This window comes from Gavia stellata, chromosome 26, assembly GCF_030936135.1.
Source record: "Gavia stellata isolate bGavSte3 chromosome 26, bGavSte3.hap2, whole genome shotgun sequence".
NCBI classification, from domain to species: domain Eukaryota; kingdom Metazoa; phylum Chordata; class Aves; order Gaviiformes; family Gaviidae; genus Gavia; species Gavia stellata.
Genome location: NC_082619.1, coordinates 7,218,953 through 7,231,987, shown reverse-complemented (window position 1 = coordinate 7,231,987; position 13,035 = coordinate 7,218,953). Strand labels below are relative to the sequence as shown.

Genomic DNA, 13,035 nt, shown 5'->3' with positions numbered 1-13,035 from the left:
ATTCATGGGGTTGGGTTTGCACATACCCAGCGAATCAATTTTTCGGTAGCGGGGTATAAGGTTTCGGTTTAGTAAGGTGAACGCTGAGCTCTGCACAAACAACATGTCAAAACAGGGAAGACTTAAAAGTGATTCCCAGGGAGAGGTCATCGGAGAAGCAAACAGTCTATTTTCAAATTAAAAAAAAAAAATTTTAAAAAGTGAAGTGCCAGAGGAGGGTTTCTATTTAAACACCAAAATAAATCAAAATGTGCCTTTCAAGGCTTCTCCTTCAAAATACGTTGTACTCGGCAGATTTAGGATTGAAACATCATCTACTTTTTTTCCCGTTAGACCGTAGCTACTAGCTAAAATTTCTTCAGAAGACAAAACAGCCAAAAAGCCCCAAGCCTGCTAACGCTTGCAGAAGCCTTATTTTAGTCAGCAGTGTCCCACATCTATAGAAAAGCTCACACGTGTAAAACTAAACGTGTTTATAAAGCTCTGCATACGTGTTTGTGGACAAGCCTTAGCCGTGTGATCTGAAAGAGACGGGGGGGACGGACAGTTTTTAATCTAAATTCTGCCTCTGCTGGTTTTGAGTTACTGAATTTACTTAAATACCATTTTCTTTTTTAATCCCTGTGTGTTTGGGGAGCGTGATGGGCTTTACCCAGCTCCGCCGGATGCAACTTTGCTGGGTGCAGGGGAGTTACTTCCCAGGGAGGAGAATCGAGCCCTGGTGATGCCCTCCAGCACCCGCAGACAAGTCCTTCACCTTCGGTTTGGGATGCCTAAAGGTCAGAGCCAAGCAGAATTTCGGGAACAAAAGCAACCCGGGCTTAGCTCCCTCGGTTTCAGCTTTCACTGCCATCTGAAACCTGTTTCCAAGATTTTAATCAAATCTTGCACAAATAAAATGTCTCCTTTTGTGTACCTCCTGCTGTCCACAAAGTACACTCACGCATGCATGCGTGCACACACACACGGGCTCGGAAGAAATGTAGGGGAAGGAGCATTAGCCAGCACCAACCCAGCTGTTACACCTAAACGCAGTTTAGAAATTTCAGGGTTTTAATCCGAAAAGCAAGCGCAGCAGCGGGGGCCAGGCGACCACGGCTTTGCATCCCAGGCTCGGTTTGCTGTATCGTTTTTATGACGCCCATTAAAGCCTCATCGACACGGCTGCCACGTGCAGTTCGCTGCCTAGATGCCATGTCCTCCTCTTGCTGCCGCTGCACTGACAGGGAACTGCATTTCATTTTCCTCCTGGGAGACCAGGCAGGGTGTTATGGTTTGATTTTTAAATACTAACAGGAGTTGCAGTCACTCTGGAAAATTATGTCACCAGCATCTCCAGCATCTGTACAGCAGAGATTAGTAATTTGCCTTGCACGGTGGGAAGGCAGAGAGGGACATCTATTCATCCGGCTGCAGCTTTCCAAAGCAAGGAGGGATCTGGGGGCTCGGTTTGTGACCCCAGAGGCTTCTCAGAACCAGACCCCTATTTTTCCTCCAGCTCCCTGACATCCCTGGGGACTGGACTGTAGAAAGACAAGAGGATAATAACGACCTTGCCATCGGCAAGGGTTTTATGCTAAGGGGGATCTGCCCAAAACCCCCACCCTACTTGTGGTAGGTGTTGCACCAAGAGACATGCAGCCTGGGAGAAAACCAGCCAGCAAACGGACAAAGAGGCCAAGATCACCGAGTTCATCTCCCAGCCAAATTCCCACTCTGCTCTCACCAGGCTCCGCATGTATAAACTATTTCTATGCATCTGATCTTTTTAAAGGACTACGATTTACAAACTTTAGGGATCTTGACCTTAAAATGCAAGCAACTCTGCTGCACGCCAAAGCATTAGCATCTGATTGCATAAGCAAAATAAATGGCAGTAAAGGAAAAAAAGATGCTCTGAGCAGGAGGATGGGAGCAAAGTCATTTTTCACCCGAGTTTCCACTCGGGGTCAATGCCTCTTTAAAGCTCCCCTCGGCCACTCACTTTTTTTCCCATCAAAAGCCCCAGTGTGTCCTTGTCTGGTCCCCGCTATTTTACCCAGTAGCCTGAATGTAAATGGATGTACGGCAGGTCAGAGTGGAGCCAGCTGACCCGGTGGCCTCCTCCTGCCCTTGCTCTGATGGATGGACACCAAGGTCAGGAACCCAATGTGCTGTTGTCTCAGGTAAAAGCTCACTCCCTGCCCAGCCTCCTCGTCCTCCCCTTCCCAGGCCTGAGAGTAACCCCGCAGCATGCTGATATCATGAGGATTTCGGGCCCTTTGGTGACTTGAAAGAGGGATGGGGACAAGTCTGGGAGAAGATGCATGTTGGTTTCAAACCAGATCATTTGCAGAGAGTCAAGAAAAATTATCTCTCTGGGACTGTGCATCCGAGGGCTGCACGAATTTGTGCCTGTCTCAAAAAGACCTCAGTCCTTGAGCCCTGAGCTAGCTGAGATCCCCCTCTGAGCCCCCATGCATGACAGCCACCAGTGCTGCCCCACCTCAAGGTGTCCACGGTCCAGGACATCCCCCCGCCCTGGATGTCTGTGATGGAGCGCGAGGAGTTTCTCAAAGGCTCTGCAAGGAGGGACATGGGTTTGCTCTCCTACCCTCTTCCCGTGTGCCCACAGTCAGCCCGTGACCACCAAGCCTCAAGACTCCTCATCTCCAGCCCACACCAAGCCTGACGCTGCCTGAGCTCATCCCTCGCCACACCAAAGCCCTTTCTGTCCCAGCCTTCACGAGGACCAAAACTAGGGCAGAGTTAGGGATGGGGAAGCCGAAACACGACAAATTTCCCAACGTCCCCCAGCTGGCAGGGTTCAGCAGTGGAGAAACCTTTCTCAGGATAAGAGGAGGTTGGGGAGAGCGGGGCCAGGAGCTGAGACCCTTCCCACGCTCTCCGACGAAGCAGCCTGGGTACCGCAGAGGCACCATCTCCCCATCTCAGGTTTCCACCACCACCACCAGGCACCTCCACTCCCCCCGGGGCAGCTTTGCCTTTCCCAGGTGCCCCCCGCTCTGGAGCAGGGACGCCCGGGTAAATAACCCTGGCTGAGCCCCCTGTTATTTAGGCAGGATTAGGCAAAAATTTGTCTGCACTTTTGAACTGTTTTCACAAGCGTTGCCTCTCACTCCCACGCAGGAAGCAAGAGAGGAGCCGGCCTGTTCTAATTAGGGCTCCTCGGACTGAAAGGGCAGCAAAATTCAGGGGGGAGGAAAGGGAAAGCGGGACAAAAAGCTGGAAAAAAGGGAATAGAGGGAAGACTGGGAAGCAAGGACAGATGGGGAGAAGGGGTGAGCACTGGGAGAGGTGTTCGCTGGGGATGCAGGGACAGGACAGGGGGAGAGAGGCAGTACTGGGCAGTCCGGAGGGGAGATTTGATTTCCCTTCCTGCAGCAACTTGCCAGAGACCGGCCCTGCTTCCCTCTGCAAGGAATGGCACAAAAGGCACAGACATTTGCTATTTTAATTTAAAATAAATATATTTCTTCTTAAAAAAAAAGAAAAAGAAAAATAAGTCTTTTTTTTTTTGTCCTTCAAGCAGTGAAAAATAAATATTCTGAGATGAAAGCTGGGCTTCAAGAGAAAAACAAGAGAGGAAACCGAAAGCCCACACTGCTTAGCGCTGCAGAAAGCACAACAAAGCCGGCTTTCTTCCGGCATTCAGCAGCTTTCTTATGGAGATGCAGTGTGTCATGGGGGCGAGCTCTTCCCCTAAATAAAGGGCCTGAAAACTGTCTTCCCTAAATGCAGATAAAAGCATTTCTTCCAAGTCTGGACTCTCAGCACTTAGAGCATCGCAGGGAGCGTGGAAGGGGAAAGGTTAAGATGAGGGTGAGATGTCAGGATGCTCTGCTTGGCCTCAGGCTTTGGGGTAAATTGCTTCACCCCTCTGTAAAATGGAGACACCCTCGCATGGGTGCAAGCTTGCTAGAAGAGGATGCTCAGGGGAGCCCACGAGGAAAACTGGACACAGAGCAACCAAAAGGTGAGGGAGGGTTTTGGCTCTGGGTATCTCGCAGCTGGCGAAGAACCAGGCAGCAGCACCGGCAGGTGAAAGGATGCTTCACCCACCACCCCGATGCCATCAAACTCGCAGGCTTTGCCCTCTGAGCCTGCCTGCTGCCCTCGTTCAGGCTCCTTTCCGCTCCCTCTCTCTCTCCTCCGGCTTTACAATGTGGGTGTTGGACAGAGATCCTGGGAAAGCGGCATCCCTTGCAGTCCCAGGAGCTCGCAGGGGAACAGCAGCCTGGTGGTCAGCTCGCTCGGTCCTCCCCGGCTTTTGTGGGGGAGAGGAGGGAAAGAAGTGCTAGAGAAACCCCTGGACCGAAGCTAAGCAAAACCACAGGGCTTGAGTCAACGCTCGCTGCAATTACGGGAAAGTTTCCCCAGCCTCAGCAGGCAGGGACAGGACCGACAGTTCATCTTCCTGCAGCAACTTGAAGCAGGGCTTCCCTCAGTGGAGGGATTTGCTCCGTTCTCCCCATTTCAGCTGCTGGAGGGAGCACAGATGGATAAAAGCAAGCACCAGGGAGATGCGGCCACCTCTGAGGTTGGGGAACATGGCCACGGTTTAACACATTCGTCAAAACTATGCAAAGCAGCCAGCAAAAAGATCTTTCCACCAAGACGAAGCAATGGCAGAGGTTGTGCTACGAGGCTGGCAGGGTTTAGCTCCAGCACCGCCGTTAACCCAACACAAGCCCCCCGCCCCCCCCCCCCCAGCAAAGGCAAACACTCTTGAATCAGCTTCGAAACAGCTTCTGTCACTTTAGATTTAACAGGATCGCAACTAAAAACTTTTCCGAACCCGTCGACCTGATGGCACAGTCCGGGGTTAATTAAACCCGTGCAAAACCCGTGCAGAGGCTGAGCTCACAGGTCAGTGCTCTGGAGATAGCCAGCCCAGGAGGCTGCAGCCAACGCAGAGGCAGCAAGGAACAACCTCCACGTGCCCAAACCACTCCTGCTCCGGAGTCAAAGCCTCTTCTTCCAGCAGTCAGGCCCTTATCGCCCTTCACCCTCCCGCTTTCCCAATAGAACGTCACATGAGCTGGGGGTGTCCCCTCTGAAGACAGGATTAGCATCTCACTTTCAGGCTTGTTCGCCTCCCATCCTTCCTTAGCAGGGCTGGGAGGACACTCCCTGCCTCACACAAACCTATGAGACATGCTTCCCCTGTGATAACTCTCTCTAATCCCCGCTAACCGCGCTGCTAAAGAGCTCTAATCCCCATGCACAGGCACACATGCACTAATGGGAGCGTGGGGTGGGCTCAGCAAAGCCTGTAATGGACACCCAGCCCCGACTGAAAGGAGGTCAAGTGTAAATAGCAAGTCCAGGTCATGCCCGTGTCAGCTGCCCCACATCAGTGCTCAAGCTCCGGGAGATGCTCCTCTGCAAACAAGCGGCTAAAACCCAGCTCCTCACACCCCGAGTCCCAGCAGCGAAGCTCAAATTGCTCAACAGCAATGAGAAAAAAAGAAAAAAAAAAAGTCCAAAAACCCAGCGATCCCCACCGAACAAACAACTAGATATTCATTTGCTTCTTGGAAGGGTGCCCGAGGTATTCAAATGGCTCACGCCTGGGACCAGAAGCCTCTTGAAATTCCTTGCTCTCTTTGGGCTGGGCTGGGAGCCCTGCAAGGCCAGACGTGCTGGCTTCACCACCCTGGAGGTTTCCACAGCCGCAAGAGCATGGCCTGAGCCCTCCCAAAGCAAACTCACAGCTGGGCACCGGCACTTTGCAGAGGAGACAGTGGTCCAGGTCATCCACACCCAGTGCTTCCCACCATCCAGGAGAGCATTAAGTTCTTTCCAGCCAGGTTAAAACCAGGACTTCAGCTGTTCTCACCTCAAATCTCTGGCTGATGATGCCATTTCTGGCATCTTCGATGAAGAACTGATGCGACTGGAGGATTTGTCCCAAGAGAAGGATGCATCCCAGTACGCTGACATAGATTTACCACCGGCTGCAAAAGCACACAAGGATGCTACCAAAGTACTACTGTAATCACACCCAAGCAGTTCAGATTGAGCATTTCTCTACCCAAACAAGCCCTCACTCTCTCCTCCAAGATAGTTATCTCCCTCTCCTCCATCATTCAGCGATACGGACAGATATGCAATGGGGATTCAGCTCCAACACCTCCAGCTGCTTGCTTTGGGGAAGGATGGGGCTGCCAAACCACGCATGATAGTCTCCCAGAAAAGGGAGAGCAGAGATTTTGCAAGGCTGGGTTGAGGTTAATCAGCAGTACATTGTGCGAGGAAGATGCTGTCAGGATCGGAAGTGTGAAAAGGGAAGGCTGAGATCTCTTGGCAGGGCTGTCCCCTCGCAGCAGGGATAAGGGCCAAGGAACCTTCACTCAGGCTGAGCTCTTTCATCACCCCACAAAGAGATCCCAACCCCTCTAAATCGGCTCAAACACACCTGAAGAACGCTCCGTGCCAACACATTTTGTAAGCAGCTACACATGACCTCACAGCTCAGGATGGTTTCATTGCATATCCACAGCCACGTGAAATTACTCCATGCCCAGAATGAAAAACCAATTATTTGTGCTGCCCATCACCACGATAAGACAAGCTTCTGAGGTAGATGGGCTCCACAGATGCCCCTGCTACTGGGAGCCCACTAGTCCTAAAAAGGACCCTAAATTATCCTTGCCTCAGGAAGGGATCAGATACACAGAAGCTCAGCCAAACGCCTCCAATCTGTCTATCCCAAGGAATTCCCCAACCTTCACTTGATTTTCAGCCCAAGTCCTGCATAAACTGATCTCTCTCTGTCCTGGCCTTAGCCCTTGCCTCCAGGCTGAGTCAATGCCACGTCATGCCAGACACGAGGGTACCACATGGCAGGACACAGTCTGAAGTGCCCTCAAGCTAGGATGATGTCCAATACCCAAAATATCTCCCTCCACAACAAAGTCGCTCTCCTTCACTCACCAGCTCTCTCATTCATAAACCAAGAATGTTTGTTAAAGTTGGAAGGGCTGGACCTGCTGTGGAGACACACGTTGGTGGTGTCCATACAATAAAAGTGCCTATCGGTCATGAGTGGAAGGTGCCCACGGGTATTCCTATGGCGTTCCTCAAGCCCAGGACATCTCCACATGATGCAGAGAGCACGAAGCCAATGATGCAGAAGGCATGGAGCCGATGACGAGGAAGGGAGGCTCGGCAGCTTTGGGTCACCTCCCGAGCACACACGCTGCCCCAGGGCGGCAGGGTACGGGGGCGAAGCTTGCCACATCGCTCTGCAGCTGCAGATTCCTGCCGCCCGTCCCACCCCCACCTCCGCAGCCTTCCTGGCCAACCCTTCCCTTCAGGGCAACACCAGCCAGACGTACAGCCAAGCCGGCAAAAAAAACGCGGCCGATTGCTCAATGGGAGGGTGCAAGTTGCAGCGTATCACATCCTCCATGGATTGCGGAGGGATCGCTGCTGCCGCCTTACCCAGAGAAAGCCCTTCTTCTAATATTAGGCTTTTGATAGCATCTTTTTTTTTTTTTTCCATACGGCAGGGAGTGTTTTGGCTCTGCCCAGGAAGCGCCAGCAGCACGCGATGAGCAAGGCGAGTATGTGCGGAGGCGAAGAAGAAGCCTGAGAACTTTACCCTGTCCTCACCGGCTGACCACCAGGTCCCCATCTCACCACCCCATCCCTTTCTGCCCAGGGACCCGCCACTGCACGAGGACTCCAGGTCTGTCCTCCCTTATCAGGCCAAGCTGTCCAGCTGTCTTTGCAGTTACCGAAGGAGGAGAGGAGAGATTAGGGTATTTAGCTTTGAAATCAAACAAATAATTGCACAGGCTTTTTGCAAACAGATCAGGGTTGGGAGGTCAGAGCGCGGCTGGTAAATCTCAGCACTGTTTGCTCTGACTAAATAATATTAGACCAAGGATAATCAATCATTTTAATCAACAAAATTATTTATAACTCTTTAGAGCAAATAGTCAACTCTGCTAGCAGCTGCCAAGAGATGGCAGGTAGCTTAAGGATGGACATACCTCTAATTCCCCTGTGCTAGATATGGATTAACTTCTTTGCATCACTGGATTTACTGCCACTTAAGACTTACACTTGCAAGTACCTTGACCCCTCCTCTCTGAAGGTATCCTTCCTCCCTCTCTGTGGCTCACAAATAACACACAGCAGCTCCCTGCAGCTGAAATCAAAACTGAAGTAGCTCGCGATATTCACTGCATGCTCCAAGCACCTTCCCTATGCTAGCTGCATCTCTAAGCGCAGCATCATTTAACAGGAGGGGAGAAAGAACCAACTAAATAGAAGAGGCAAAAGATGCTCAAAGCAAAGGACCTGCTCTCTTTGCTCTGCTGCCTGAGCCAGCCCCATCTCCTCGGTTCCCCAGGCAGCCCTCAGGGTTGTGACTCCACTAATGCCACCAAATGACACCTCTGTGAGCACCATCCATTTCCCAGCCCACGGACAATAGCCACGCGCGTTCTACACCCATTGCACATTGACTGTTTCCACCCACCAGCCCTGAGACAGGCGTGCTTTGCACAGCCGCAGATGACCCCAGCAGCCACAAACAGGGGAGGATTTTGCTGGCTGGGCTGAAAGCTGTGCAAGCGAAGGTATCGCCAGGGCAAGGCGAACGAGTGTCAGCTTCACATTGGCCTTGGGGCCAGGAGGGGACAAGGGACAAGGCCATCCCTGGACGCTGCCTGCCAGCCCAACACTGTTTCACCTCCCTATCCCCAGGGAGTGAACCAAGCTGCTCAGCTCCTCCAGTGATGGAGGCCAGGAAGGGCCCTAGGAGAAACCTGGGAACCAAAACTCTCCAGCCCACACTGCAGAGAGTGCCTCAGAAACACTGCTGCCAAACCGATCTCATTTCACAACAGCCCAGGAACGATTCTCCTGGTATTATTATTTTTAAGCAGACAAGGAAACAAAGGTGAAGAACAAGAGGATTTTCCCAAGCACAGCAGGCAGCTGAAGAGCCCCGAGATTAAGCCTCCTCCATCCCTGTGTGAGCACAGAGCTCCTGGACTTTGCCCCTTCCAGGCTACACCATGCAACCTCCAGGTTATCAAGCATCCCCACGCAGGAGAGCAAGGGTTTTCCCAAATGATCCCGGGAAGGTCATCTTTTCCAGCTCCAACTTCTAGGAAACTTCCCACCAGGAAGGGACCAGTGCAGAGATTGGGCCAAACAAAGCCCTGGGAAGATGAAGAAGGTGGGAGTGAGCTGGGGAAGGCAGCCAAAGATGAACTGGGCTGCCCCATCAGCTTCAGTCATCCCCATCCCAGAGCCAAGGGTTGTCCAGGACAGGGATTATGTCACCTATTGGCCTCAGCCTGGAGAGACGGGAGAGTGAAGGGCGGGCAGGGATAAATCAGAGCGGCTGGAGGTGCTCGGATTTGCCCAGAGGAAGCCCAAGCTTGGAAACCTCAGCGAAGGCTGGGGGGAGAGAGGCTGAGACACTCACAGCCCTCGCATCCACCCTGCACGCAGCATCCGGAAGCTATTAAGGAATTACAGCCTCTCTGGCCCCAAGCCTTCCCCGGCAGAAGTGCCTGGGAGCAGATGGTGAAAGGGCTGATTGAATTCGGCTGCTCAGGCCAAGAGGCTATTAGGAGGACACGTAAATGTAGGAGGGGGTGGAGGGGGTGTCATTTGGCGACTCAGGAGCTGGGAGCCCATGCCAGGAACTCCAGGAATCCTCCACCGACCATAACAAGCTTGGAGGAGCTTCGGCAAGGCCCTGGATGCGTGGCTCAGGGGTGCGAGCCTCCCCGCTGCCCTTGGCGGTTCGGCCCCAAGCTTCTGCTGCTTAGGGGCTGGGGTGAAACTGGGGATGCAGGAGCCACAGGCTGGTTCCTCTTCCCAGGCATCTTCATCTCAAAAGGCAGCACAGCCACTGCGGTGCACGGGCACCCATCCAGGGAGGCAGGACACCCGCAGACACCCATGTCCCTGCGGTCACAGCCCCAGGAGCTGTGTGCTCCAGAGCCTTGATCCCGGTTGACAAGGAGGTACGAGAGCTGTCAGCTCAGCAGCCCTGCCCGCCCACAGGGCCAGCCTTCCTCCCGGAAAAATGCAGGTTTGCAAAGATCCTCGATTCCCAACCTGGTTGAATTCCACCCCATCCCCAGCACTGGGCATGGGACCAGACCTCCCAAAGTGCCTTCAAAAGGGGATGGGACTCAAGTGACTCTGGATGGGGAGGAGGTGGGGAAAAAAGGCCAGGGTGAGAGAGACACGTAGGATGAAAAAAAGCCAACAGGCACAAAAAGCATAAATACAATTCGTAAGTCATCCACGGTGCCAGCCCCGCTGTAGGTAATGCGGGTGCCTGAGCAAAAAAACTGATGAAAGAACCGACATTGCCAGGCGGCAAAGGAAGGGTTTAAACCCCTCCCTGGGAAGCTGAGGAAGAAAAAGAAGGAATGACCCAAAAATCAACACAACCCCAAGTTCTGGGCTCCCTGCCCTGGCAAACCAGCTCTAGCTCCCCACACCCCTGTGCCCCGGGGGAGGACAGGCACTGGCTCCAAGGCCCCTGTGCCGCCCCCGTCTCCGAAACCATCCCTCTTTTTCCAAGGGAGAAAGGTCCAACGACTCCCCCCGGGCTGCCTTGGCTCGATGCCCCGGCTCCCCGAGGTTGGGAAATCGGGAGCCTCGTCAGAGCTCTGCCGGAGGGGCGGGCACGGAGCGCTGCGTGACCGTAAGGGGATCTTTTCGGAGCAATCTTTTCCGAGACTAGTCATGAGATTATTTCTTGCTTGGAATTTGCTCCCGCAGCTCCCATCGGCCCCGGACTGCTGAGTCAAGAGACCGCCGGGGCTGTGCCCTCCAGATGAGTAAATAAATTGCCATGGGGAGTGGTGGGGCGGCTGGGGGGGGGGGAACGGCGCCCCGACGGAGTGCGGGATGAAAGGAGGGAGAGGACCCGATGACTCCTTGAGCCTTCGGCCGGGGACGCGGCCCGGCTTGGCAACCAGCTTCGCTGCTGCTTTGCAACGCACCGAATTAGTCACCAGATTAGCGAGCGCAGTTACACACGCTGGCGCACAGCTGTTTAAAGGCACACTATCCCTTCCCCTTTGCTTTTCTTCTTTTTCTCTGCGTTTTTTCCCCCCTTCTTCCTTTTTTTTTTAATTTATTTTACATTTTTTTTCAGCCTAACTTCAGCTTTCAATAAATGCTTAGGACCGGCAGCCAGCAAACTCCCAGGGAAGCCAAGGAAGAGGCAGCAGCCCTCCATCACAGCCTGAAGATGCCAAACGGCTTGGGCTAGCAGCAAGAGGGCTGGTCCAGCCCGGGACCAGCTCAGAGCAGGGGCAGCCCCCCGCTCCCTGTCGAGCCCCCTTCCCTCCTCGCCCTGTTGACGTTAACGCCAGTCCGACGAGCAGCCAGGTCACTCTATAGGATCCATATGGCCCCGGCTGCTCAGGGCTCGGCCGTTTGAAAGCAGGAACGCGCGAGAGTCATCCAGCTCGAAGGCAAAACAGGCGCACGGCCGGGGCCTTTCAAGTTGCAAGCTTTAGAGCCAGCTTCAAATCTGGAGCCGCTTAAAGGGATGGAAACCAGCCCTAGTGACTAACCGCCCTGCCGAGCCACGGCTACCGTGACAGCTCCGAAACCCCACTGCTGACGCTGGAAAGCGAAACTTTCCCAGCGCCGTGGCGGCACCGAGCTTCTCAGAACCGGGGACGGCCCTCTGACATCAAGCCCAAATTTCTTCGCATCCCTTTGAAAGGACGGGTCTGGGAAACGCCACGGGGTCGGGGTACGGGATGGAGAGCCACGATGCTGCTACCAACCTGCCGGACTCATCTGCCGCCTGCGGCTGATGCTGCGGATTGAGTAAATGTGTTTTTCCCCACCTCTGGCTGCAAACGAGGAGGAATTGCGTTTACTGACCTCACAAAGTGGTTTGGAGAGACGGAGCGGTTGGGTAACATGCTTTGAGCCTTTTAAAAGAGAAAGCACTTGGCATTGCATTTTAAAACCGCTTCTAACAATAATGTGTAAAAAAAAAAAAAAAACACAGACCCTAATTTCACGTGTTCCGCTACATCTTTTTTTAATTTTCCAGTGGAAAAAGCCAGGAGTACTCAGCTTTTGCAAGTTGTTTCTTCTGACGGTTCAGGTTTCGGTAAACAATTTCTCAAAACTAAAAGGTAAAAAAAAAAAAAATTCTTGCTGCTTCCAGAACACTGACCAAAATTAAGTGGTTTTGCACAAACACATGCAGACACCTACGAAAAAAAAAACTTTCATGTGGGTCAAAAAGCCACATTTTGATTATTGTGATAGATGATGCTGACAGGGGTGGGGGGAAAAGCAACAGAAAACAAACCCCAAAGCGCTTCCCAGTGTCCGGCTCCAGTTTCTGGAGTCTACTGGCTGCAACATCAACAGCAACTTTTCCTTAGTCAGCAGTTTTCATCCAGAGACCTCCAAGCACATCCCAGGAGAGGCAGCATCCCAGTGGAAATCCCAGCCCAGGACTACAGCCACCACAAGGACACACAACCCTCACCCTGCTGTGCAAGACACTTTGTTCCTGGAGGGACGCAGGGCTGAGCCATTCGCCTCCCCCCCAGTCTAGCTCCCAGCCCAAATCAGAGTTAACCAGTACACCCAAACTGGAAATCCCAAGAGGCAGATTGGTCCCGGCCTTCCTGGTGCTATGGAGGATCCAGAGAGGTGCAGTACGGTTTAACGCAGACCACAAGAAAACCTAAATACCACAAGTAGATGGAGACCTGGAGTACTTGGCTAGGGATGCTCCCACGTCCCTGCTGCAGCGTAATGGGGGCACCGTGCCTCAGTTTCCCCCAAAACCAGGTCTCATCAAGCCTTTCTTTGACATCTTTTGGGGTCAGAGGCCAGGATCAGTTCCCCCAACGTTTTGGGGCTGAGCACCCACGGCATGGTGCATTTTAAAATAGCAAAGTCCCACTGGCTGGCTTCTCCTTGCACTCCCCACCAGCCATCTGAAGAATGCCTTGGAATCACATCAAATATTTGAAATGAGATGGGGGGGAGAGGGGGCATGGGGAG

At 53.0% G+C, this 13,035-nt stretch overlaps 1 protein-coding gene across 4 annotated transcripts in view; it reads right to left on the bottom strand.

Annotated features, from left to right (window-relative positions):
- The window catches only part of ETS1 (ETS proto-oncogene 1, transcription factor), a 74,036-nt gene that overhangs the window by 22,702 nt on the left and 38,299 nt on the right, over positions 1-13,035 (bottom strand). The gene's annotated exons all lie outside the window — the stretch shown is intronic.